General features: G+C 41.4%; 1 protein-coding gene and 1 long non-coding RNA gene across 2 annotated transcripts in view; both read left to right on the top strand.

Annotated features, from left to right (window-relative positions):
* Nucleotides 1-25,276, top strand: part of KCNQ3 (potassium voltage-gated channel subfamily Q member 3) — a 185,923-nt gene that overhangs the window by 53,413 nt on the left and 107,234 nt on the right. The window lies entirely within an intron of this gene.
* LOC128797249 (uncharacterized) lies at nt 17,438-20,824 on the top strand. The gene is made up of 4 exons (XR_008434072.1): nt 17,438-17,669; nt 18,385-18,462; nt 18,833-18,899; nt 20,504-20,824. It is a non-coding gene; the product is annotated as an uncharacterized LOC128797249 (long non-coding RNA).

Below are 25,276 nucleotides of genomic sequence, written 5' to 3'. Positions count from 1 at the left end.
GGAAGGAGCATCGCTGTTCCCTTTAACCTGGGAGCTGATAACAGCCATGACCAAGTGACTCCCTCTAGCTCTGAATACCTTCTTCTCCTGCTGCTGATCTGAGTTTGGCAGGCAAACTGATCATAAAATTGATTTATAAGGAAGAGGAAATCCTTTTACAACACAGTTTGTCTTGTTTATAACTAGGAGGCCAGGGCAAATTTTTGACACGTGCTCCCAGGCTACTTTTTTTGGAATGGTGAGTGGGTAAATCTGCATCATTCTCTGAACTGGACTGAATTAACACTGCACTGGGAAATGATCTAATTGTAGAGATTCTTGCCTGACTCCCTGAACTGTATCAAGGCTAATAGTTTCAGGGTCACTCTTCTGAGATATAGGAATGTTGAAAAATAGAGGAAGTTTGAATTTTAAGTATCTCAGAAATTAATATTTGCAGGGAGAAAAAAAATGTACCTGTATATCCAGGTGACAGAAAACCTTGAGGAGTTATGCAATGAACCCTAAACCTTGATTTTTTTTGGTGTTTTCTCATACAACAGGTAGGGAAACTGAGGCATGGTACAATTGCAAGTTTCTCATGCAATTCCTCAGCTGGAAAGGCTGATGTGAGCCCCATATGTGTATCTTCACATTGATCTCTTCTGCCCAGGAGTCATGTTGAAGTAGGAGTGTTATGATTCCTCTCTCTAGTAAACCCTGAAATGCACCAGGAGAGTGTGTGCTACTGAGTTTCAGTTTAAACTTCTCCAACTAAATCTCCATAGTGAGAGTGCAGGAATAGTCCAGACTAGGAGTCCTAATGAAAGGAAATTAATTCTTTTTCTTAGACAGTGAAATGAAGTGGAAATTTCTTCATCTCTTCACTAAAATCTTGATGAAGAAGACTCAAGACTAATTTTCCAAGTTCCTGACTGTGAAATATTACACACTTAATATTTTAATAACATTGTAACCCTCCCACACAGGGGAGGAATAGATTATGACCCTCCTTTTCACAGTATTCCTGATTTATACCCATGTGAGATGAGACACTCTGGAGGTTCATCATAAAAGTGATGACCCAGCAACTTGTAGGGCTATGATAAATATTGCATGATATATCCACACATGAAAAAGTCTTTTATAGAACATTAATCACTGCTAAGTTAATGCTGAGGGATGTTTTACTATTTTGTAAGTACTAAATGATTCATTAAAAAAGCTGATTTACTCTAAACTTTGATCCAAACTTTTGGAAGGGTCAGAACACAGACATTCAGGAGCAGCCAAACTTCACTTTGCATGTGAGTTTCCTCTCTTTTTTTTTTTTTTCCTGTCCTTTTTTCCTTCCCATAAGCTTCCTGTGGATTTCCCACCCTAAAGTGTGGATGAGCTCACGTCCCACTTAGAACCACAGAGTGTGAACACTCACTCCTTTAATTTATAATGCTGGACCTCAGACACTCCAGCAGCACTTCTCATTTTCCCTCGCAAATCTTTATTCCTCTTGGTACTTTTTTCTTGCCCCAGGCTTAGTCCAAGCCTTAGGCAATATTCATCTGAGTGAATGCAAAGGCAGGATTCATCTCTGCAAAGGCAGGCATCTACTCTGACAAGTGTGACACCTTGAACTTGTGTCTCCACAAGCCTTTCTTCAGCTAGAAGGGGGATGTAGAAAGGAGCCTTCACCTTTATAGCCATCCCTGGCAAATACTGCTCGGATGACATTAAGTTCTTGTAGCTGAGAAATTCCAATTTTAGCTAGGCTACCCCACATCTGAGCTTCCCATCTAATCAATGAAGAGAAACAGGTCTTTTGGGGAATATTTCTCTCACCCTAAAATAGGGCAGAGAAGCTGTGAAAGCTGTGATCTACATGCACCTGCTTCTCTTCTCAGTCTTTAAAAAAAAAAAACCCAAGGCAATTTGCTCAGATACAGACATTTATAGATAGATGAGGTGATCTCCTCCCTCAGCATCAGTTTCAGCTATGTGGACCATGTGAGATGCTTTAGAGCATTGTGGCTACCCCCAATTTCCCCCTTTGGAAGACCCTGACCCTGTCCTTCAACCAGCCAGTCCTGCAGTTCTCTAGTTTATATGATCTCCCTTGGATATCTCCAGTGGCACCTGACACCCATATGTGGGTAAATTAATTGAGTCTTTGGTATCATTTATTTTTACTCCTCCACACACCTTGCAGTGTCTATTTGAATTAGAAAAATAATCCCTCTCTTCCACATTTTAAGACCCTATTTTTACAAAAGCCTGCTCCAAATGCAGCAAATTAGAATCAAAGTTGAACTGCTGAATTGTGGTCTCCAAAAATAAGACTCCTTTTTACCACTGACAGGCAAGCAGATCAGCAGCTCATGCAATCCAGTTGCAGACCAGTGGTGTCCAGGCTGGAAGGGTTTTGGCTGTGGCTGACTGAACAGCTAAGACTTCTTCAGCATCCTGTGGACCATGGCTGACCTTCATGTGCTTGTTTCTTTTCTTGGCTGACCCAGTTTATTCGCTTCACTCAGTTTGATTTCCTTGGCAAATGTGGAAGATTTCTCCTTTTTTTACTACTTGCCCCAGCAAGAAGCATCTGATGAGCTGTGGGCATCTGCCAGCTGTAGCTGCTGGCACAGGTCTGCTCTGTGCAGGTGTCTTATTGCACTCTCATGTTACAGCTGAACACCTGTGTGGCATAAGACATTCAAGGATTTATGGAAAGCAGGACAGTATCTGTATGGAAAAAAGCTTCTGGTTTCAGAATTCTTTTTAATTTTTGATGGGAGAGCTTGAAACAGAGAATTCGGGTGTCTCCTGTGGAGTGCTCAGTGGGGCTTTTCTTTTGTTCCAGAATATCCTTGCTAGCAAACTGCATAACTAAAACAACAGGAGTTTATGACTGCACCAGATCAGGAAACACACAGAGAGGTAGAAGGAACAGAGCAGACAGAATATCTTGTCTCTTTTTATAAAATGATCAGTGTATATCACAATTTAGATTTGATTCTTCGTACTGAATATAGCTTGACCACAGCAAACCTTTAACACAGGGCAGGATGCACAGATGTCCTTTTATTTGATTCTGGGTAAAGTAAGTTTTAAGATAGCAATCATTCCAACTAATTCAGAGATAAAAATACAGAAAACCTTTGCTTCATTTTAGCAATGCTGGAATCTCTTTCTATGCCTTTTATTGTAGTCTTCCATTTTCCTGTCAGTGTCTGTATTTTTAAATTACCTCAATATCCAACCACATAGAAAAATTCATACTTTAGGTTGGCTTAAAAGAAAGGTAACCTTGTAAACATTTTGCTGGAGGTTTTAAATCTTAATAAGCCAGAGTGAAGTTCTTGCTGTGGGCGACCCATGCATCCCTGAGAAGTGTAAACAGCAAGAAGGAAGGGGAATTATAGAGGATTGTGTAAGGTGGTATAATTATCTGTAATGGGCTAGAATTTCTGAAGGGAAGATTTAGGCAGGTTTTAGGGAAATATCTGTGACCATTGGTAGGATGGGGCTGTTCTCTGGTTTGCTTGGACCAGCATTGCTGCAATGGACAACAGACAACCTGGTTAAAGGACATGGAAGTGTCCCATAAGAAAAAGTTGTGCAGCAGCAAAGTACTGTATTTAAAGAGTGGTTCTTTATATCCAGCCAGCTTTTTTGGTCCCATCCCTGCCATGTGATAATTTTATATCTGGCAACATTAGAAAAGGGAAGTGAGGAGCTGGTTACCACCACTGAAACTGTTAATTTCTCTGTCTGCTCTCTGCCTCTCTCCAGAATACTCTGAAGGACAAGGTTAACCAATCATTTTTTGCTCCTGAGGTCAAACCAGAACTACTGTTGCATGTATTATGCAAACAATGTGCATTGAATGTTCAGTAAATTCAGTTTTTCTAGGATACCTTAAATTTACTGAAGAGATCCCCTGTGTTGTCCATACACCAGAGATCTAACATGCTCAGAAGGGGAGCCATAGCTCACAATCCTCTCATACCAATGCATCTTGAGGAGCAGTCCTTCCCAGACAAAAAACTGTTCACATCACTGGTCAATATTAGAAGTTTTTAAAAGAAAATTCTTGTTCTTTGAGATGTTTTGCTGTCACGAGGATAAAAGAAATCAAGAAACTGTTTAAATTTCATGTAATTTATTGAATAAAGAGAAATTGTGGCTATTACTAGAGTAAAACAGGTGGTTATGTTCATGCAAAGTTATAAAAGGTTGGAAAGGACATTGTGATTCTGAAGTCAGACTGGACTGAAATCTAATTGCTAACATAATTCTAGAAGAAACTAAAGCTATTACAGAAGTGATTTCCCACTTGGAAAAGTCTGTGGGAGGCGAGTTTTGCCTGCCTCTTATCACAATTAAAGGACCTTTTTAGAGAGGGAGTTTTCTCAGGTGATGGGACAATGATGAGAGACAGGACCTGAAATTCTTCCTGCTCTGTCTGGTTCAAATCATGGACCTAACCTTGAAGCTTTACTTTCTTACTTGAAAAAGAACCATAAAAGGAGAGTGAAAATTACCCTAATCTACATGTGAGAACTGTGGAATCATGTCACAGGTGGTGTGACAGCACCTAGGGTTGATGGGGAATGAAAGAGGCCATGGTAGCAAATGCACAGCATGTCTCTCCCTCTCCTCTCTAGGTTAGCAGTGATTAGGTATGCAAAGTGGAGCAATTCCCACAAGAAGCTGAAGAGACCAGGGAGAGCCTGGTTGCTGCAGGGGGCTTATAATCCAGTCTCTTTGTGCTGTCTTTCTCTGCCTTTTGTATTTTAATCAAATGTTTTGTTTCTGTTGAAATTGGTACAGGCATCTCTTAAAAATGGCCCCATTGTGTAAAGAGTCTCCTTTTCCTGCCAGAAGTCATTTTAGTGGGACATGCTGGAAAATCCTTTTGTTTGCTGGCAATTCCTCCTTGTGGAAGACCAGCTGCTCGTTTCTGGTAGCAGAGCAGGTATTAATTCCTCAAGGGCAATACGTTGTCATGGCCAAGCCTGCCCAAAAGCAAGTGCAAAAGCCTAGGGAAGCCACTGGGAAGGATTGCACAGATTTAAAGACAGAGATGATTTTTGGCTGCAGCAGTGTCTGACTTTGCCTAGGAAATGACTCATGACCTTGTGGCAGCATGCAGGGCAACTCTTCCCCTTGTTAAGAGCATTTTTGGCCATGCTGGGCCCCATCACATCAGCCTGTGGTGCTTCTTTGGGCTTTTGCCATTTCTCCTCCAAGTCAGGAGCTTCTGACTGACTCCCAATTCAGCCAGTTCTCTGGAAGACGCTGTGAGAAACACACCTGGGCAGAGTGGCCTCATGGGGACACAGATGGTTGATGTCATCTGTCAGGAAATCAGTCAATAATGTACAAAACTCTGAGTACTGCAGACTTATTGGCAGGAGTTTCAGATACAGACATCATACAGGCACCAATAAGCCTATGACACCTAATGAGGTAGTTTTCTCACCAGGGGCTGTTTCGTTCCTTTTATCTAGTGTGCCTTTTCCTGGCTGCTCTTCACTTCCCTCTTCCCTCCCCTCTCTTTAGTCAAAATAAGCAGAATTAATTATTTTTCTTTAATATAGATGTTGGTTGTCTTGGGAAAAACCTACTTCATCTGTCTAGGTAATGAACCCTCTGTTAAGAGCTGTGGTATTTTAGGAGTTGCTTGTATACATAATCATGCTTTGCATTGCCAGGTATTCTATAGCATACCAGATTTTCCAACGTTGTCAGACTCTATTTCTTTACTGATAAATAGGCATATATCTCATTGGCAGTGATTATAAGCTTAGCTGCAGGAGCTACAAGAGTAGAAATCAGAGACCAAACATGACATTTTTGTATCAGAAATCCTATTCTCTGTCATTGGGCTAATGCTGGTAGAGAGGCCCTAGACTTACTCAGGGGAATTTGGAGAATATAGATTTCTGAGAAACTAAATGTGTCACAGACACAATAGCTACCCTACACTTAACTCAGTGAATGCTGGACTGCTTTGTCTCTGAGAGGAAATAGCTCAATTAATAAATAGCTGTATGCCTCTCCAAAAATAAGCTCTAATATGCAATTAAAGTGAAAGATTTCCTTTTGGAGGGTGTGGGGAGCTATTAGATAAAATTATAGGAGGACCAGATGTGAAAAGTACTGTTATTTAATATATTTTAAAATGAGGATAATTAAAAGAAATGAAATGTATAGAGTCTGCCTTTAAAGGGGAATGCATTTGTAAGCTCCCCTGCTAACATCTGTATCACTAGGGAGAGTGTAAGGACTAGCTATACCACACGGCAGAGAGATGACTAATTACAGAACATACACACACTTGGATTTCCTTAATATAATAATGAGAATTTATTAAGCAGTGTCAGGGAACAGCAGGCTCAGTGCTACAATATTATTATTATTATTTATTTCTGTTACAGTGCTGCACATAGGAATGAATGGAAATGGGGCTGCCCATTGTGTTGTGCTGCATAAGCACAAATTGCATGATTGACTCCTGCAGCTTAAACACTGCTCTCTGTAGCCATTGCCTGTGGGGATTTGAGTCCAGCTCTGAGGATAGGTGGAGCAGTTAGCTTTTTCACTTTGACTTGTGGGAATTAATTTTCCATTAGGTGTGTCAAAGGTTTGGCCAGTTGAGCACTAGCAGAGGGATCATGTAGATCTGAAGGTGTACATGAAAGGGTAGAAATGGAAGGTGCATTGGATAAGCAGGGCGGTAGCACAGGCATATAAAATAAACTGTTCGTAAGCCCTGGATATGGAGGTTGGATTATGGCAAGAACTGCTTATTTCAGGGAAATTTAGAAATTCAAAATTCCTGTGGCTTTCTCTGTGTCCCAGAGACTATGAAATACCTAGCAACATGTCTCCATGATTTAACCCGTTCCTAATCCTTTCCCTTTTGTCGGGACAAGATTTGTTTGTCTTCCTTTGAATAAGAATGAGCCATGGACCAGCCTAATCCCAGGTGATGGTCAGGAGACTCAAATTCTTTTCCCCATCCCTGTCCTCTGCTTTGGGAGCGCAGTGCCATGCTCTCCCTGCTCTGTGGACAGACCTGCAGTAGGCTGACAGCAGAAAACATTTCAGAGGGGTCCCATGATCAAGGCTCATTTCCAGCTGCAGCCCTGTCCCATAATCCTTCTACTGTCACCTGTGAAATGAGATAATGTGTAGAATCTCACCTGTGAGGTCATAAAAATATCAGGAAGTTTGCCTACAACTGATACATCTGTGTCATGGTTTGATGCTGGCACAATGCCAGCGTCCCAATGAAAATACACCCTCCCCAAATAAGTGCTGTGAGATGCAATCAGGAAAAGAGCAGAGCAGGCTCAAGCTTAAAAAAAAAGGGAAAACTTTATTAACCTCCAACTACCATAAAAGACACACACAGAATCCGGAATGAAAACCCTCCAAAACATTCCTCGCCCCCCCCCCCCCGCCCCCATTTCCACCAAAACACAGTGAGGCAAAACTCTGGATTCCTGATCAAGTTATCACCCTTCAGATAATCAATACATCAATACTCAGTACATCCAGGGACAGAGGAGTCTCTCCTGTACCACAGACCCCCCAGGAAACACAGTTGCCACCTCCTGTGTTTCCATGTCACACACGGCAACCGCCCGGAGAAAATCTGCCAGTGTGACACTCTCCTTTCTATGTCACAGTGCTCTCACCACCGTGCATGGACAGACTGCTCATAGGGCTCCTTTAAGGATGCTTTGCCACGGACCCAAAGAACAACAGTTCAGTTTCTCATTTCTGGGGCAACAGTCCCCCACATTTTCTCCTCCCCTGGGGCTGAGGATCTCGACAACAGAGATCTTCTTTTTCCTGAAGACAAAGGGCACCATACACCCTCCTCATCACTGCAGCAGGTCACTCTCTTGGCTCCAGCCATTAAATCCCCCTAAAATGCAGTCTCTGTTGCAGGAGAAATTGGTTCAGTCTATGGCTATACAAGAAAAGTCCAGCCAAGGCCACTCCATCATCTCCTCCCACCTAGGATTTTTTCTTCTAACATCTCAGGTCCCAGGCTGTCTCTCTCCTCTTTCAGATTAAGGAGGATTAATGTTTCACCAAGCTTTCATTGTCCAAGAAGGGGTTAAAAGTCTCGGGCTTCCAGGACAGCTGAAATCTTGACTGCCCAGAACTCCAACTCCCACAGTGAGCACCTTCCCCCCCCCCCCCCCCGCTCCCCCCTGCTTTACTTTCTCCTCTGACAGCAAATTTCCAGGTTCCTTCAGGCTCTCTGTCTCTTTCTCTCTGTGGGGGAACCAACGCATCTCAGTTTTTCTCCACCCTTCCGTCTAGCCTGGTTCCAGTCCCTTCACACCCTGGCCTACCTCTCCCAGGCTGCATGGCTTCCCCACCCAGCCCATGGCTGGGCAGGGGAGAGTCTGCACTGCACTCTGACCAGAACCAAAGAGAGCGTTCCCCTGGGAATTCTTGCTTTTAACCCCCTGTGTTCTCAGAGGCGTGTCCATACTTTCAGTGGTCACTTCCAGTGCCAATATCCAAACCTGACTCCTGGGAAAATTCACTTCCATGTCAAACCACGACAATTTGTCAAGGGGAAAAATTCTTATTTGGATGGTTTCCTTACACTAGGAAATCTTAGGTTTTTTGCAATCCTGCTGATTCCCAGCCTGTGATGTAGGTTGTGTAGAGTAATAATTGAGAAAGGAAATCAGGACACATTTAGGTCATTACTGTCACCAGTATTTCTTTGTTTCCAAAGAACACTTCCTGCATTTATTACACTTGCACTTTGCTAATCTAAGAGTCTTCATTATTAGAAAATATTTACAAGTTCAAGATCTTCTTCCCAATCCCTACCTGAAATGGATGCAAAGAATGAGATTAAGGATAACTATATCCTGATCTTTCCCCAGGATCTTTTCTCTGTTTTCTAAGACTTTTGGCACAGTAATTTCCAGATACTTTTTTTTTTTATTTTTTTTTTTCATAAAGCCCATCTGTTTTCTCTCCCGTTATACAATTGATTCTATCTACAGTCACTTATAAACATGGCATGTAATGAATGATTTCATTTTTTCTTTATCTTTTTTAACTTGCTGGTTTTATGTCATTCCTTCTATTTTGTTGGAAAAGGCAGCTGGAAGTTGTTCAGCCTTTCACTGTCTCTTATGTGAGACAACTTATGACATCATAGAGCTTTTTCATATCAGTTTTTTCTTTTCCAAGCAAGTAAATGAAGTAGTTCCTCAAATGGAGGCTGTAAGTGTACTTTGAGAGGTATAACACTATCTTGGAATGAACCATGTTTCTTGGGGATGTTATAGATTTCCTTTGTCACTAACTGGAATGTATATGTAATTGGGTTTACTTTGGAAAGTCAGCAATAATCAATATCTTTGGTCAGGATCCAATATTGACTCCATAAAATTCTGGAGTTATCAGCACTGCCTAAGCATGCAGTGCTATTTGATGGAAATGATTCAGTTGTCTAAACACAGGTGTGTAGTATGGGAAGTCCTGAGATAGCCAAGATAAAGCAGGAAAAATGAGATGGGGTCTAAAGGGAAACTAAGATGCTGCAATCTGCTCTGGGCTTTCTCAAGGCCAGTGAGATAATCCAGGACATTTCAGGTGACATAGTCTACATCCTTTTATCCAAGTGATTCTTCTCTACACTATGGAAAGCAAACCCTTTTTTATGAAGGCACACACATAAGGAATTAGGTGGTTGCTTTCAGATAATTGTTTAAGATACTTATAGTCATAATTTTCACTTAATTCTCAATTTTTATCCTAATCTATATGAATAGAGGGAGAGTTGCTGTAAGCAACTGTTTAATGAATCCACATTTGGTTAGCATTGCTGTGGTTTTTCTGGATGCTCTTGTGTGATTTTCTTTCTATGTTCTAATTAAAAGAACTTAGAAGCTCTTGGATGTCCTCTTTATTTATGCATCTTTTAATTAGAAAATTCAATAGTTAAGAATTGGGGCATGTGAAGATACAGCCATTTCATCTGCTGTGATCTTGCTATATGTCCCGAATTAATTGATACCAAGCCAAGTTAGAACTCGGATTAAAATGCCGTTAGGGATTAATCCTGGGTATACTTGCAGGTCAGGCTGATGATTTAATATGTGACAACTGTACAAGACTGCTGAGTCTTGCATTTGTTCATGTCTTGTGGTGCCAGACACCCTTGTCCTGGAGATACACACTCACTAAACACCCTGTGATGCATTTTCTAGAAGAGGAGGTTTTGGTGTGGATGGTCCAGTCCATTTCCAACAGCTTTGTGACATGCAGAGTTGCTGTCACACCTGTGTCAGTGGGGCACGCTCTGTTTTGTCTGCCAAAGTCAGATCCTCTAGGGCCAAGGGAACTCTGCCAGCTGAAATGGACACACAACCATCTGGTCCAGTTGGGTTCCACAGATCACAGGGGCCATGCTCCACTGCCTACAGATAAGTAATCAGTAAATCAATTGGATCCATGAGAAAAGTTATTTTTAAAAGCACACATATGATGATGTAATTTCCTTAGAGAAGATCACTGTGCCCTAATTTGTGGTTATAGGAAGGAAAAGCAGCTTACAGTGTGTTTTGGACACTTTTATCTTTCTGTTGCCATGGATGAGTGAAAAGAACAGATCTCTCCCTGCTACTGTTTGCTTGGAAAGAACAAAGATGTGGGCAAAAGACTCAGCTGGTTGAATTCTCGCTTACTTCTGGAAGTGAACCGGTATTCAACCAGATGTTTGGATGGCTGGAAGAGTAAAAAGGGTCAAAGGCTTGGGGACTCCCAGCCTGTTCAGTTTCTCAACCTTTTCCTTCACTTGCAGCCTGTGAAAAGGAAACACACTGGTAAATATCAAGAGAGACAGCATATTTCCACAGCAGTTTTCCTGCAGAGAGCTGAAATTAAGTTTTCCATCTTTTCTCTTGTGCTACTCTGAAAACAAGGGTAAAAGAGCCATTGTTTCTGGCAAAGCTAAACCTTTCACTTGCATTCCCTAACAGTGATTCTGGGTAGCACAAATCAGAAATTATGCAAGAAGAATGCTTTGATACTCTGCTATTTATATGAATGCCTTACTAAATGAATTAGAAACTATCTTAGATGATTATAATGTGTCAGCATCTTGGAAATGATAGAAGTAAATGACACCCTTGCTCACAGACACAATACTGAGGAAAAAGCTTGAACATGCAAAAAAAAGTGGGATCCCCATTTTTCCCGAAGGAGAGAAGGCTCAAAGTAGAGCCCATTGAGGCAAATCCTGCATCATGATTGCTACTGCTGTGTCTCTCTGTTATAGAGCCATGGAGTTATGGCGAGGAGGACTTGATTGCAAATATTGTTTACTGTCAGGTCCATTTCCCTGGTATTCTTCTGCTTAGTGTATTCTGAGTTCTGCCTTTGGTCAGCTTCTCATGCCATTAAATAAACAGTTGATCAAAGTTATCTGTCCCTCTCTCACTCAAATACCTGTAAAAATGACAACTGAAATTGATCAGAAATTCATGGCTGGGGTCTCACCACCAGTTTGCATCTGCTGATAATCTGATCCTAGTGGTGTTTTTTGTTTTTTCTTCGTTACCTACATTTGATTAGAAATCTCTTTCTTAAAACCTCTGTAAACACGTGCTCTTTAATTCTATTTTAAATTCTCAGTGGACTAAGAATGGGTCTAATTTGTCCCCGCATAACATGTCTAGAAGAATGCTTTTCAGTGCTAAAATACTGTATAGAGCATTTTAAAAACCCTTTCTGGAGACACTAATGGAATTTTCCTTCTTTCTACCCAGTATTCTCCTTCCTAAAACATTAAAAATATACCAAACAGCATAATGTAGAACATGAATTGTTTAAAACCAGGCATCTTTCCTTTCTTTCCTTCCCCCATGTAAAGCAATTTTCTTTTTAAATGCTTCAAAATTTGCAGCTGTGCACTTATAACAGGATGTCCTTAGCTATGGAAAACATATGAGCATCTGTATGCTTTCTGACTCAAATTGTTTAATTCAATTTTAGTGTACACTTGATGTGATGAATTCAAGTAATGTAACTATTGAATAAGCATTGGGGAAGATGGATGGAGATGGGAAAAAGTAATGTGTCATCAAATGGCACATTTTCTTCCACCCTATCTCGATGTCAAGGACATGAAAGGGAATGAATTAGTTTGAACAAATATACTTAGAGACCTGTATTCTGTTATCTGTTGCATTGGTCCCAGTTTGAATTCAGACTGTCAAGGATGCATCTGGGTCCTGAACTGAAGATTTACAGGAAGAGGTAGCAGCTAGAGGAGAAGTATGAATAATGGGACCCTTGGTGACCTCTCTGTAATGTTTTATATTCACTGGAGTTGCCAGTGCTGCCTTTGTCCAGGTTTCTTTTGAAATGATGAAGGATGATCCCAAGACCAGACTGCTGTCAGACAGGGAAGCCCTGCTGCCTGTTCTTTTTTGTGTCACAAAATTTCCAGGTGATCTTGGGCTAACCACACAACCAGGCTTGAGGCACAGCCCTGGGAGACATGGGGAGTGAATCAGTGCAGCTCAATGCATGCTGTGTTGGCTGGCCACGTTTTTGCTTTTGGCTGCCCCCAGCGAGCCCCCAGCTCCTGCCCCAGGAGGGGGCTGGTAGAAGCAGAGTCTGTGTGTTCTGTACTGTCACCACTGAAGGGTCATCTGCAATGCCATGGTAAACAACAGCTGTGAGTAATAATCTGGCAGTACAGTGCATAATACATGGTCAAAATTATTATCCATTGGTTTTAAAACAAAACTGTCAGAAATTTAGTTAAATTCATCCTGATTTATTAGTTATTTGACAGGACACTTCAGTTCCAGTAAGCGAGGGGACAAACTCCATATTTTCTCTTTTGAGGGACTGGGGTCAAAATTCTGATTCAAGGAAGAGTCAGGTTATTTAATATTCATATTTAGAACCTAGTGCTGCTGAAATCCTTCCTGTGTTGGTTAGTTAACTGGTGTTTTGTATTTCTGATATATTGATTAAGAGATTAAATTAAATAGCTTCTGATAGATTAGCAGCTGGTTAGAGCATGGTGTAAATAATGCCATGGTTGTGGGATTGATCTCTGTAAGAGCTGGACTTGATGATCCTTGTGGGTCCCTTCCAACTCAGAATATTCTTTCGTTCTGGGAGCAGTGCAGCAATGAAGGCTTTGTGAGCTCTTCTGGAGATGCTGGAGACCCCCACTGATCTGCAAAGGCAGACTTGGAGTTGTGATGGATGTGTAGTGAACGCAAGAGCCTGCCATGTGTGCCTCCCAAAGTTTGTATGGAAAAGCTTCATAGGAGGGGAAACATGGCAGGGTAAGAGCATGAATCTTCACAGTTTCTTCTTCCAAAGGGTTCAGGAAACCAGTCGTGATATAGCAGAGAATTACTGACTGATGGTAATGTGTGTCTGCTGCCAAGAAACTCCAAATCTCAACAGCTTTTTCCTCTATGAATTCCACTGATTGCCTTTTTGAATATGACAGGGCTTCATCTGTGCTTTGCAAAGTGCTTTGCAGATCTTCTCTGAGATGTACAAAATGCCTGATATTTGCAGGACACACTGTTGCTTAGTAAGGATCTGACCTTGTGCTACCAACAGCTTTCATTCAAGGCCTCTGTTCACTGACAGCAGAAGTGACCTGGTTCCAATCCATGCTTGGCTCAGACCAGGCTTTCTCACAGACTTTTTTCCATACCAGGTTCAGTAATTGTTTTGAATAAGTCACCTGGTTCCTCCCTGAATCTGTTTTTGTTTTGTTCTATTTTGTTTCATCAGCAGTGATGGATGGGAGTTTTGAACAAAGCTGCTCACAGCAAACATGTCAGGTTTGCCTGTTCCTCAACACACAGCCAGGAGATATTGCAGAGAAAGCACCTCTGCCAAGATGCACCTGGACATGCAAACAAGTTCCAAAGAAAGGAGTGGCCCCAGGCAGAGCTTTCAATGTAGCTGTTTTTTAATGTGCATAAAGGAGGCTTGGGGAGGCATTGTCACTCTGTACAACTCCCTACCAGGAGGGTGTAGCCAGTTGGGGGTCAGTCTCTTCTCCCAGGTAACAAGTGACAGGACTTGAGGAAAAGGCCTCAAATTGTCCCAGTGGATATTTATATTTGCTATTAGGAAAAATTTCTTCACTGGAAGGGTGGTCACACATTGGAACAGGCTGCCCAGGGAAGTGTTGTGATTACAGCCCCTGGAAGTGTTCAGGAACGTGTAGACGTGGTGCTTGGAGATGGGGTGAGTTGGCAGGTGGGAGTGTGGGGTTGGTGGTTGGACTCAATGACCTTTGAGGTCTTTTCCATCTTAACAATTCTGTGAATTGGGATATTAGCTGGACTCAACAGGGCACAAATTTCCCCTCCCTTTTCTCTGTACCTCAAGCCATAACCCATAAGTCAAATCTGTCACTCCACATAATTCTTGTAGGTATTCCATAGGTAAACCCAAACCAAATTGCTCCCTGTCCAAACCCAAGTGTTTTTCTTTAAAAAAACGTAAACATCTAATATCTCAGTATATCTTGTGTACTAAGGAGATAAGCACATTTATAAGACAATCTGATTTTTGTCCAGAAGAAAATTACAGACTTAAAACTGTGAAATACCACACTCCTGACAATAATAATAATAAAAAGGCCAAGATTTCCAAAGTGGAATCAGATTTTAGATATATACTGTATTCAATGGACAAGTATCTGATTTTTTTGGATTGCTTTGAAAGCTAATAATAAAAAAAGGCAAAGAGCTCTTCAGAAGTTCACCATTAAGATGCAAATCTGTGGGCAAGAGGGCTTGGTTTGCAATTATCTGCCAAATCAAATAATAGGGACAAAGCATACCTGAAGAGAATTTGGATTAGTAGAAAACCATGATTTATCAAGTCAAAATGATTTAAATTTTTTATATATTTATGTTCATTTCCAATGCCTGGAAGGTAAAAACTGAAAAAATGACATGTAGTCACCCAGGAAAATCCTATACTCTGCAAAGGCTACCTTTAACAGCTTACAAAATGATTACTTCATCCTTTCTCTTTCTCTCTCTGGGCTCATTGTGCCATCAGATACTTTTCTATGCCTCCCATGATGGTGTCAGCATCTCTTACACAGGGGAGCAGTTTTGTCAAGATAAAATAAGTGGTATTTTAACAGCACTATTGTGTTCTAAAGAAGTTCACAGCACTGTCTGGGTTCTCCCCACCATGCATTGCTTCAGCAGCAACTGTGGAGTAAAATGGATGAATTTGCTGCTGTGGGGAAAACTACTCAAGCAGGCAGGTGGGATTGCCTCTTCACTGAGGTCCCATTCCCCTACTTCAGGCTCCCTCCTGCCTTTACCACCCAGAAATTTGCTCTTGCTGCTTCCCATAGCACCCCTCCCACCTCTATGTCCCATTCAATTCACTGCACCTGCAAAAATGTATGTCCTTCTTTTTCCTGAGGTTCACTCTCCAGCCAAAAAGCTCAGCATTTGCAAACTTTCATAGATGCCCTCACTGGGGTGGTGCACTGAGGGATTCCTTTTTTTGCTCCATCGTAAATTTCTGAGTTGGGAGAGGCAATAATTCAAAGTCTGTATTTCAGCATTTTTTTTTTCTCTCTTGAGTTCTGTGTTATTCTGAGGAGTGTCCCAAGACATTTGAGAAAGCAATTTACCTGTGTGGAGTTTTGCTGTGATGAATTGTCCCATGTGTTTTGTGTCAGCTATTATGCCAGATCAACTCTCTGAGGACTTTGCTGTTCTGTTAGTGGCAAGTGCTGAAAAGTTACCTCAGTGACATAACTTGATTTGCTGAGGAAGCTGGTAAGAATTGGAGTGATGTCTATTACTGAGACCAGCCATCCTTTTTAATTTTGTGCAGTGGCATTTTCTTGTTATATAAGAGTTTGCATGCCAAGGAGGTCAGCTTGGTATAGACTACAACAGGGGATTTAAAGACCTCTTGAATTTTGTGGAAATAGAAAGCAGACTTCGGGGATGGCGTAGAGCTTCAAGTGAAAGCTGGGGACTTTTGAGGTTTTAGCCTTTCAGAGCTCTTTCCTGATGTTTTGTTGGTTTTCTGCTGATTAGCAGAGGAAATTAATCATAAAGAAGAGCAGGAAATTGTGGGAAAGCCTGCTTTCATGGCATAGCATTAATGGGCATGAATGTTCATCACATAAGGAGTGAAAGATCCCTAGAGGGTGAAGTTTAATTTCTAACAGTAACAAAACTCAAAAGAAATTGAAGAGCACCCTCTGAGGCTGAGCTGGTTGGTGGAGAGGACCCAAACAGTCATGACAAAGTGGCTACCAGATAAAGGATCTTGGGGTCATTCTCACAAGAGAGCAGGAGGCTGATTGCCAGAGTTAGTGATCTGAGCTTCTGCCTGTGGCTTTTGGCACCTGCAACCTGGCTGATGGCTGGGCACTGACAGATTTGGGAATTTTGGAATCGTGCAATACAGTTTCAGCAGGGGAATTCACATCAGGGGTTTTCCTCACCAGAGAAACTCATCCAGTTCTCCTTCCTCTTTCTGGACACCAGCAATCAGGAATCTTGTGGAGATTTCTGTCTTTAAGGTTTTCTCTCCCATCTCTAAAGTGTTGGAAGAAGGTTGAAATACAATAGAAGAAAAGGGCAGAGAGAATCAGACTAAGATGTGGGAATGTGGTAATGACAGCAAAGAGGCTGATTCCAAGGTAAAAAGCCTAAATATTAAAAATATAAATAGATTAAAAAAGATAGTATGTTTTTCTTTTCAGTACTGTATATGCTTGCAGACATCACAGCATTTTTATACTTATTTTTCTTTCTTTTTGTTTTGTTCCTTGCCTCTAGCACACTTACTTTTTAAACCTAGCAGGTTCCTGGTGTCTCAGCTTTGCAGAAATTGCATTATTCCTTTATTTCATTAGAAAACAGGCACACAGCTGCAGAGATGGGAGCAAAACTTTTAGCAGGGCCTGCTGCAATAGGCCAAGGGGTAATGGGTTTATACTGAAGGAGGGTGGACTGAGCTAAAAGGAAGATGTTTTTTATGGTGAGGATGATGAAACCCTGGAAGAGGTTGCCCAGAGAGGTGATGGATGCCCCATTCCTGAAAACATTCAAGGTTGGATGGGTCTCTGAGCAATCTGTCTAGTGGAAGGTGTCCCTGCACTTTGCAGGGGGGTTTGAACTTTTTAAACAGGGGATTTAAATGTCTCTTCCAACCCAAATAATTCTGTGATTCTAAGATGCTTCAGGTGGACAGCACTAGGCTCTGCCATAAACATGAGCACTTCTGCCTTCCTTGTCAGAAGGTACAAATCTGACTGCACATGCTGCAAAAGGAGGATGCAATGTGAGTGCATGATGTGGTGAACAAAAAAAATCCCAAACCACCCTGCAATCATAAAAAGCATCAATGCACAACTCTCCTCTAATGCCTTCAAACCAAAGTTATCAACATTAACTTGCTCCAGCTGATGGCTTTTCTTCAACATCCACCAGGGCTACACAAGGGAACCTTCTCCCTACTGTCCTGGGGAAAATAAAGCTGAATGTCACCTTCTGCTTTCTCTTGCCTCTCCTCTTCATAGCTCTCCTTTCAGTGCAGGTCTAACCTAATTCTGCTTAGTTTGTAAAGCTTGACAAGATCACCGCTCGAGGTGCTAAGTTTGTAAGGTGCGTTCATTTTTCATTTCAAATTCTGCCTCTCAAGCTATCTATAGTTCAGCATTTAGGCAGCACATAGAGCTGTAGCTGGTGAGCTGAGCAGAAAAAAGAGATGATAAATGAGTTAATATTGAGTTTGTCACAAGGCAATTTGCTGTATGAATTAAAACACAAATTGGCCCATGGGCTTAGGGTTTAGCAGCCCTGCTACAAAATATGTTAGTGTAGAAATCTGGTGATAGTCTGTTTGAAGGTCTATTTTTCTTAAAGCTGGGCAACTTGGCTGTCCTCTCCCTCTGGCACAAAGTCAAAAGAATCAAGAAGAGCACTATGCTCATATGAATGATGCTTTAAAAGGGGAGTGTCTCATGCATGCATTAAATTAATCTCCTCTGGTCAAGGGAGCTGTCTGCTGAGCAGCATCTGTCCATAAAGTATTATGTACTTGTGGTCCCATTTCCTGAGGTCTAATGCTTTTTTATGTTAAATGGTGCTCTGAGCTGGCCTTCTCTTCTTTTGCCAGTCACAGTGACCATTGCTGTTAATTAAAGTAGTAACTGACTCCAGGGCAGGACCCCATGCCATGGGAACAGTACATTCCTACAACTCACAACAGCTTCTACATGAAAAACTGAGAACAACCTAGACCTGTAGGAGAAAGGATTTAGCATGGAAAAATGCTAAATGCCACATTAACCTGCATTTTTATTTTCATTTGATGCAGTGCAAACATGTCTAAGAGGGCAGCTCACCTTGCACTCGCTCTCTTGCAGCCTGAGGACATCAGATGTGGGTTCATGAGGTTTGGGACTCCATCACAGTATCCCTCCATCTCAGACACTGTCTCTGAAGGGCTGCACTTTTCAGCCATAGTCTGTCTTCACTTGGTGACTAAAAGTCCATTTTATCCTGTAACAGCCTCTTGAAAACAAATAGTTTCCTTTTCACCCATGGCAAACTGAATAATAAGGAAAGGAGCACACAGCTGTGTGTATATTTGGCTAATGCCAACCATAAATGTCCTAATGAATTCTCATAAATCCCAGTCACTTTAGAAAACTCCATCTCAATGCATGAGAGTTTGTAGTGACATATTCTTCCCTCTTTTACATGTCCCATTGGGTCCATATGCCTGCAGAGCATCCACCAACACTAAAGTCTTTTCACCATAGGGCAGCTGTGGTAAAACATTCCCTAGATCCCTGCTGTAAGCTTGGGAAGAACAGACTGTGGAGAACAGTAAGTACAGTCCATGAACTACACCACCCCCTTGTTTTTCCAGGAATTGATCATTGTTAATTTTTTTTTAATTTACCCAGTCATCCTGGGCAGTAATGCATACACGTAAAATAAAATGCTTGTTAAAAATAATATGCAGAACTCCCTCAACCTCCTGGCTGCCTGTTAGGTTACCAAGCATGCTATCAGTCATGGTACATTTATTTTCCCTAACCTGCCTTAAGATCAGGGAACATTGCCTTTATCTTTGAGAGGGGAAGCTGAAGCAGAGTGGTTAAAGCCTTGATCTTCAAAGGTGTATGGATGAACTGGGATCCAAAGGAAAACAGTCATTCAAATTATGAGATTCTTATCTAACTTGAAAGTTTTGGGCCTATGAGACTTCTCAATGTCATGCAAGAAAGGCTATGCAAAAGCAGGGAACTGAGCCCAAGGTTCTGTGTGCTTAAACAAACACTTTGTAGTGAACCAGACTTGATTATGCATAGGGAAAGGTAAGTAGCTATTCAAGTGCTAAATATTCTTTTCTCCTGAGTGAGTTTGTGAGGAGCTTTGTCCTTGTCAGCTGCAAATGTGAAGAAGATTAAGCCCACAGAATGAGGGTACTTTGTTACATGTCACCCTGAGAAGTTTTCTAAGAAGCAGATCACAGAAAGAGGCTTTCCTGCCTTGAAAGGCAGGTGCCAGTTGTGGTTCTTAGCTCCTGTTGGGGTGTTTCATCTCTGAAAAATTGCCTGAATCTGTCAAAGATCTGAGATCTTAATTTCTGTGGCCCTCCTGGCGACTGAGGAGATGAATTCTCCCACAGGTTCTAATTATGTTAAACTTCATCCTTCCTCTGCTTCTTCTGCTGTGTTGTAGTGATTTGCATCCAGCCTGTTCCCCATGCTACTGAACAAGTGCCAAAGCAGAGGCCCCAGGGTTCCTGATCTTTGACACTGCTATTTGTTTGCAAATACTCAAAAGCAGAATGACAATTGTTAGTATTCCCAGACCCTCTCACTGTATTACCAACACAGAGTGGAGGAAGAGGGGAAGAAATTCTTTCTCACTCCTGGGAGGGCTGTGTGTTAGGGAAAGTTGTAAAACAATTAAATTGTTTTAAACAAGATTACCTGGTTAACTAGAGGGCCACCTGCACAAACCTGATTCTCACTAAGCCTTGAATCATATTTTTATTTAAGAGTGGCAGATTGTCATTTGACCAAAGTGGTCTTCTTTTATGAAGTATGTAACACTTGGGGCTTGGGGTTCAGAAGAAGGAAGGTCAGGCACTGTGATCCTTAGCTGAAATCTGTGGGAACTGGTGGAAAGATTTATGGACTTGAATTTGCTGACAAGTTAAATGTATGAAAATCAAGTTTTTTAGTTCTAATTGGCTATGATTCAATGGTCCTGGGTGGAATGACAAGGCAAGAGATTCCTTGAAGTGATCAAATTGTGCTTAGATAAGGCACTTGTAAATAGTAAACAGAATTTTTTCTTGCAAGTGCAGAATTGATTATATGGGCCAGTCCTTTTACTGTATTTATTTTGGAAATGTCTTATATAAGGTTATAATACACAAGTAGTGATAAATTTTGTTTGTTGGGGTGTTCACATAGAATCACAGGCCAGCTGGAATATAGGAACTGAGCAGAAGAGCCTCACCCAATCCAGATGAAGATGTCATTGCAAGGATATTCACAACAGATTTTCACCACCAGTGGCAACAAGAAACTCCATCTGTTTGAAAGATTTGACTCCTCACATCTGCTCTCCTGGGCCAAGATCCCAATAAACTGTTCTTCTCTTCAAGAAACAGTGTCCATGAGTGTCTGTGTAATGTCCATGAGTGTATGTGAACAGAGGTGCTACAAAAATGTTAAGTATCCAGAAGGGTCGATCCATGGGCATAACACACTGGGCTCTCAAAGCTGATAGTGTATTTAACAATATCTCCCTCAATCCCAGTCCCTTGTGTTTAAAATGGAGATATTAGTATTCTTGAAGTCTAATGAAAGCAAGTCCCTCTTGAAGCACATCAGGACAATCATGATGAACTCAGAAAAAAGTCAACAATGAATTCAAACTGTGCAGAGTTTGAATAAGTCATGACAAAAATGGTGTAGAGCTGCCATTGAACAGGGGCACTGAGCTGAAGTTTTGAAAACCTGGCCAGTGCCCATCGTGTCTTATGTGCACTATGGGGTAGTGGCCCAGTAGAAAAAACTCATCTGTGATTAAGTCATTAAAGACTTTTGCAGTACCCATGCAGAATTAATAAAAAGGAATGGAAAGTTACATGGTTGTTCCATTTTTGGTATTTGCTTGGCTGCTTAATGCTTTGACTGTAAATCTTGCTATTGTGTCACGTACATTTCTGGACATTAGTGGTAATAAAAGTCAGTTCATTAGGGCCAAAAAGCTCATTTACCATATTCCCTTAGAACTCCTTGATGGAATAGTTTGTGTCCCATGAGACAGACTTTATAAGAAGTGGAACATTTCTTTTTCTTTTCATAAAGTTTTACCATGACACATGCAATAACAAACACTGTGCTATACCAGGATGTGTTTGTGTTTACTCTGCTTGAGATTCCCCATCAGCCCTCACCACTGTTAATAATTCTGTCAACGAAGCTGAGATTTCCATGGGAAGCATATAGGCAAAGTTAAACAAAGTGAAGGACTAAGGAAAAACAAGCAAATTGCATCATGGAAATCTGTGTCCCTGCTGTGTGCTAACAGCATACCAGCATATGGAAGAGTTGCCAAGAAAGGGATTAGGGAACTTCAGAGTTCCTTAGAGAGGAACCAGGGCAGACAGACCTCACTAAAATGTAGATTGGTTTTTCTTGTGGATGCAGTAAATTCTTTTCTCTGAGCTCATTTCTATCTTCCTTCATTCAGTATCACTTAGAGTGTCTTGATGTATTTCTGTCTGAGCTACCTCATTATTTGAAATTTACTTTGGCAACATTTTATCTGAGCTGATATCTCTGCAACAGCTATGTTTAAAAAAAAATCAACAAACCATCAAAAATCCCTTACAAAAACCCAAAATACCAAGTGGTGCCAATATCAAGTTTGATTTAAGAATCAAGTGGACATACCCATCTTGAGCAGGCATAAAGCAGTCCATAGCCTGTAAGTTACTGTGAGAAAAAGTAGAAACTTCCCAGATATTAATGAGCATCTTGTAATTGCAGAGTTCACGATTGCCAATGAGATATTTGTAAGTAATGCATTATTAGTCATGAGTTACAGCTTGCCTTAGTTTTACAATTAATCCTGAAAGACAGGAAGGGATGTATTGTCCTTGCTGTGCAATTATGTTACAGAGGTTCGTTCATTAAACTCTACAATGGCAGCTGAGCACTTCTTGTCGTGCAGTGGGTGCACAAACCTGCACAGCAGTGACCCTGCTTTTCAACTACAGTTCAGGGAACCAGCAGGAATGTGCATTCCTGCACATGCAACACAGCCATAGCAGAAGTGAAGAACATCTCAGAGAGAGACACTTCTGTGCTTCTGGCTGTTTCCAACCCTGTTTACCCAGAGAAGATCACAGAGAAATTAAAGATCAGACATGTTATAAGTGATGTGTCCCTGTAGAAGACACATCTGAGACGGGTGATGTTCTTTGCCCATCATCACATAATGGGAGTAAGCCCTTGCTGGGCAGCAGTCTTTTTCAGCTGCTGAGTTTAGACCCCTGTGAAAAGGGTTCAAACCCCTCTTTGCAGGTTGGCTCCTGATGAGTGCAGGGAAAGGAACAAAGCAGAGGAGATTGAGCTGTCTGACATTGCATGTTCCCATCAACCTTTATCTAGGCAGGCTGAAGCCTGCCAGTTATAGCCAGGAGTCAGAATAAGCTTCCTAGCTGGAGCTGCGCATTTTAATTAGCTGCTGTGCACTTGGTGGCTGAGCAGTGACATAAAGCAGCTTTTTTAGCTGGATTTTAAAAAGCTTTGAAAAGATAATTCACAGTATCTTTTCTCATTTTATTAATTTTCTTTGGACAGGTGCAGACTCTCTTTAGGTAAATATTTCTTACAATAGGAATGTTAAATTTTGTATGTGTCAAATCTTGAGATACTGCACACCAATACCGTGCTGTTGAAGCCAGGAGTTGTTCTGATTTATTTCAGCAGCAGATATGATCTGCTCAGGAAAACAGGGGGGGAAAAATAAAACAAAAGAGAGAACAGGGAAACTGAAAAGTAAAGGACAAATTCTGGCAGTTTGTTGTTTTAATTAACTTCACTTTTCAACCCCAGAACATTATTTTGGCCCCATTTGCACTGCTGTAGATGGAGTGTGATAGCTTGCAGGCAGTCATCGGAAAATCTTTGTCTAAGGTTGGTGAAGCTGATGGAAAGGTTTGCCTTATTTTAGTGAGTCTGAGAGTAGACACAGCATCAGTGGATGTTTTTGAAGAAACACAGACCCTTATCAATTTTTTTCTCCTGCTGTGCAGGGGAGATGTCTTAGGGCTGTTGTTGCCTTTGTTCCATCAGAATGCTCTTCTGCCAGCCTCAGTGCTGTCAGAGGCTTCTTGCAGGGGAGGATTCCAGCTCCGGAAAGTGATTCCCATTTCTTTTATTTTTAGCATCAAGATGTCTTTTATTATGGCTGAAGGACAAAATCCCTTTTCACAGAGTATGCTTGAACAGCAGAAATGACTGGCTATTAAAAGAAGGCTTACTGTAAAATAGGATAATAACCTAGTTATTTTGCATTTCTAAATCATTTTTGAATTGATATTTCCTTTCCTACAATGTACACCAATTAAAAGCCACTGAACAGTAAAAAAAAAAAGCAGTCTATGCAATAATCTGACAGAGAATCATGAGCTGTGAAATGAAAGAATTATTTTGTTGCATTAATGTAAGAAACCATAGCAAATTCTTACAAAGCAGACTTTGTCCCAGTCTATTCCCACAAATTTCTTTTAAGTCTTGTAAATGTCTTGTATATTTTAATGCCTTTTATGTACAAATATACAAAGGTGACACATTAGATTTCAAGGACGGCTTCTCTTCTCGCCTGTCCCCTCAATGGTCCTTGAATGTCCTTCATACTTCTACTTGTGCACAGGTACAAGGGCTGTGCAAGGCTTTCTTAACCCTGATGCATTTGATCAGATTATTGACAATACAAAAATATTCCTCCAGAAAAGGGGGGGATTTGCTTTGGAGGGCAAAACATTGACTAGGAATGAGTGTAGCAGGATATTCTCTATTAATTGCTCATAGTTAAGAATGATGCATTCCAGTGCCCCTGAGGTTAATGGGAAGTTTGGGACAACCCTTGGTCAAGCTGTTGAGCAAATATCGTCAAAACCCAGCCACAACTGCACTGCAGATTTGGATGCAAGAATGGAAGAGGACAGATGAAGCTTGTAAATAGACAAGGCACTCATTATGCTAACTTGATTGTAGCTAATTAAAAAGGGATATTAGCTGATTGGATTACAGGGGATGGAGCAGAATGACCCTTTGTTCATGCCTGTGCTTGCATCAGTAGGATTCTCTGTTCTGTCCAAGAGTGTGTCTGCATTATCCTCATTCTCGTTTCTTCTCGCCTGCTTGCAGGGACAGATGCTCCCGCACAGTCTGCTCTCCAGAGCAGCATGCCAAGCTCCCCAAAAGCTGCTGTGCCAGGCTAGCTGGTGCTCTTGTTGCTGTGCTGTCAGGCCGTGGCAGGGAGAAGCTGCCACAGCGCTGTTTTGCTCTCTGCCTGTCTCCATGGGTGTGCAGAGCTGCCTGCTCTGATCCCAGCTTGGAACAGGGAATCAGGAAACCACATCCAGCACCTTTCAACACCATGCCAAACAGGGCCCTTATTGTTGTTTGGCATCCTCAGTTTCCATAACAGAATCTTTTGCCACATCCCTGGCAGCGTTCAAGGCCAGGCTGGATGGGGATTTCATCAAGCTGGTCTAGTGGAAGGTGTCCCTGCCCATGGCAGGGGTTTGGAATTGGGTGATTTTTTTAAGGTTCCTTCCAACCCAAAACCTGCTGTGATTCTATGAAGTCTCTTGTGCAAACTTTATAGAATAATTAGATGGAAGTATTGTGCACCTACTAGATGTGAGACATTACAGGCACTTACTGTCATTCAGGTTAGAAAAGCAGCAATGACAGACTATGGATTTTGGAACTAAATATGATAAAAGCTAAAACAAAGCCTGTCGTTCCTGTTTTAGTTCTTCATACAAAATAACAGGATATCACTGCATAATCTTTTTAGTTCTTGACCTGTGAAACACAGCTCTTAGAAATGCAGTCTTGGCTGTGTACTAATTCTTTTGCCTTTTGGAGGACTGAGGTTGTTAAAGATTTTCCACGGTTGTCTCCTGTTTTAAATTCAGAGCAGAATGGCAGACAGAC

Source organism: Vidua chalybeata, chromosome 1, assembly GCF_026979565.1.
Source record: "Vidua chalybeata isolate OUT-0048 chromosome 1, bVidCha1 merged haplotype, whole genome shotgun sequence".
NCBI classification, from domain to species: domain Eukaryota; kingdom Metazoa; phylum Chordata; class Aves; order Passeriformes; family Viduidae; genus Vidua; species Vidua chalybeata.
The sequence above is the reverse complement of the archived record's forward strand: the minus strand, read 5'-3'. Positions and strand labels throughout refer to the sequence as shown.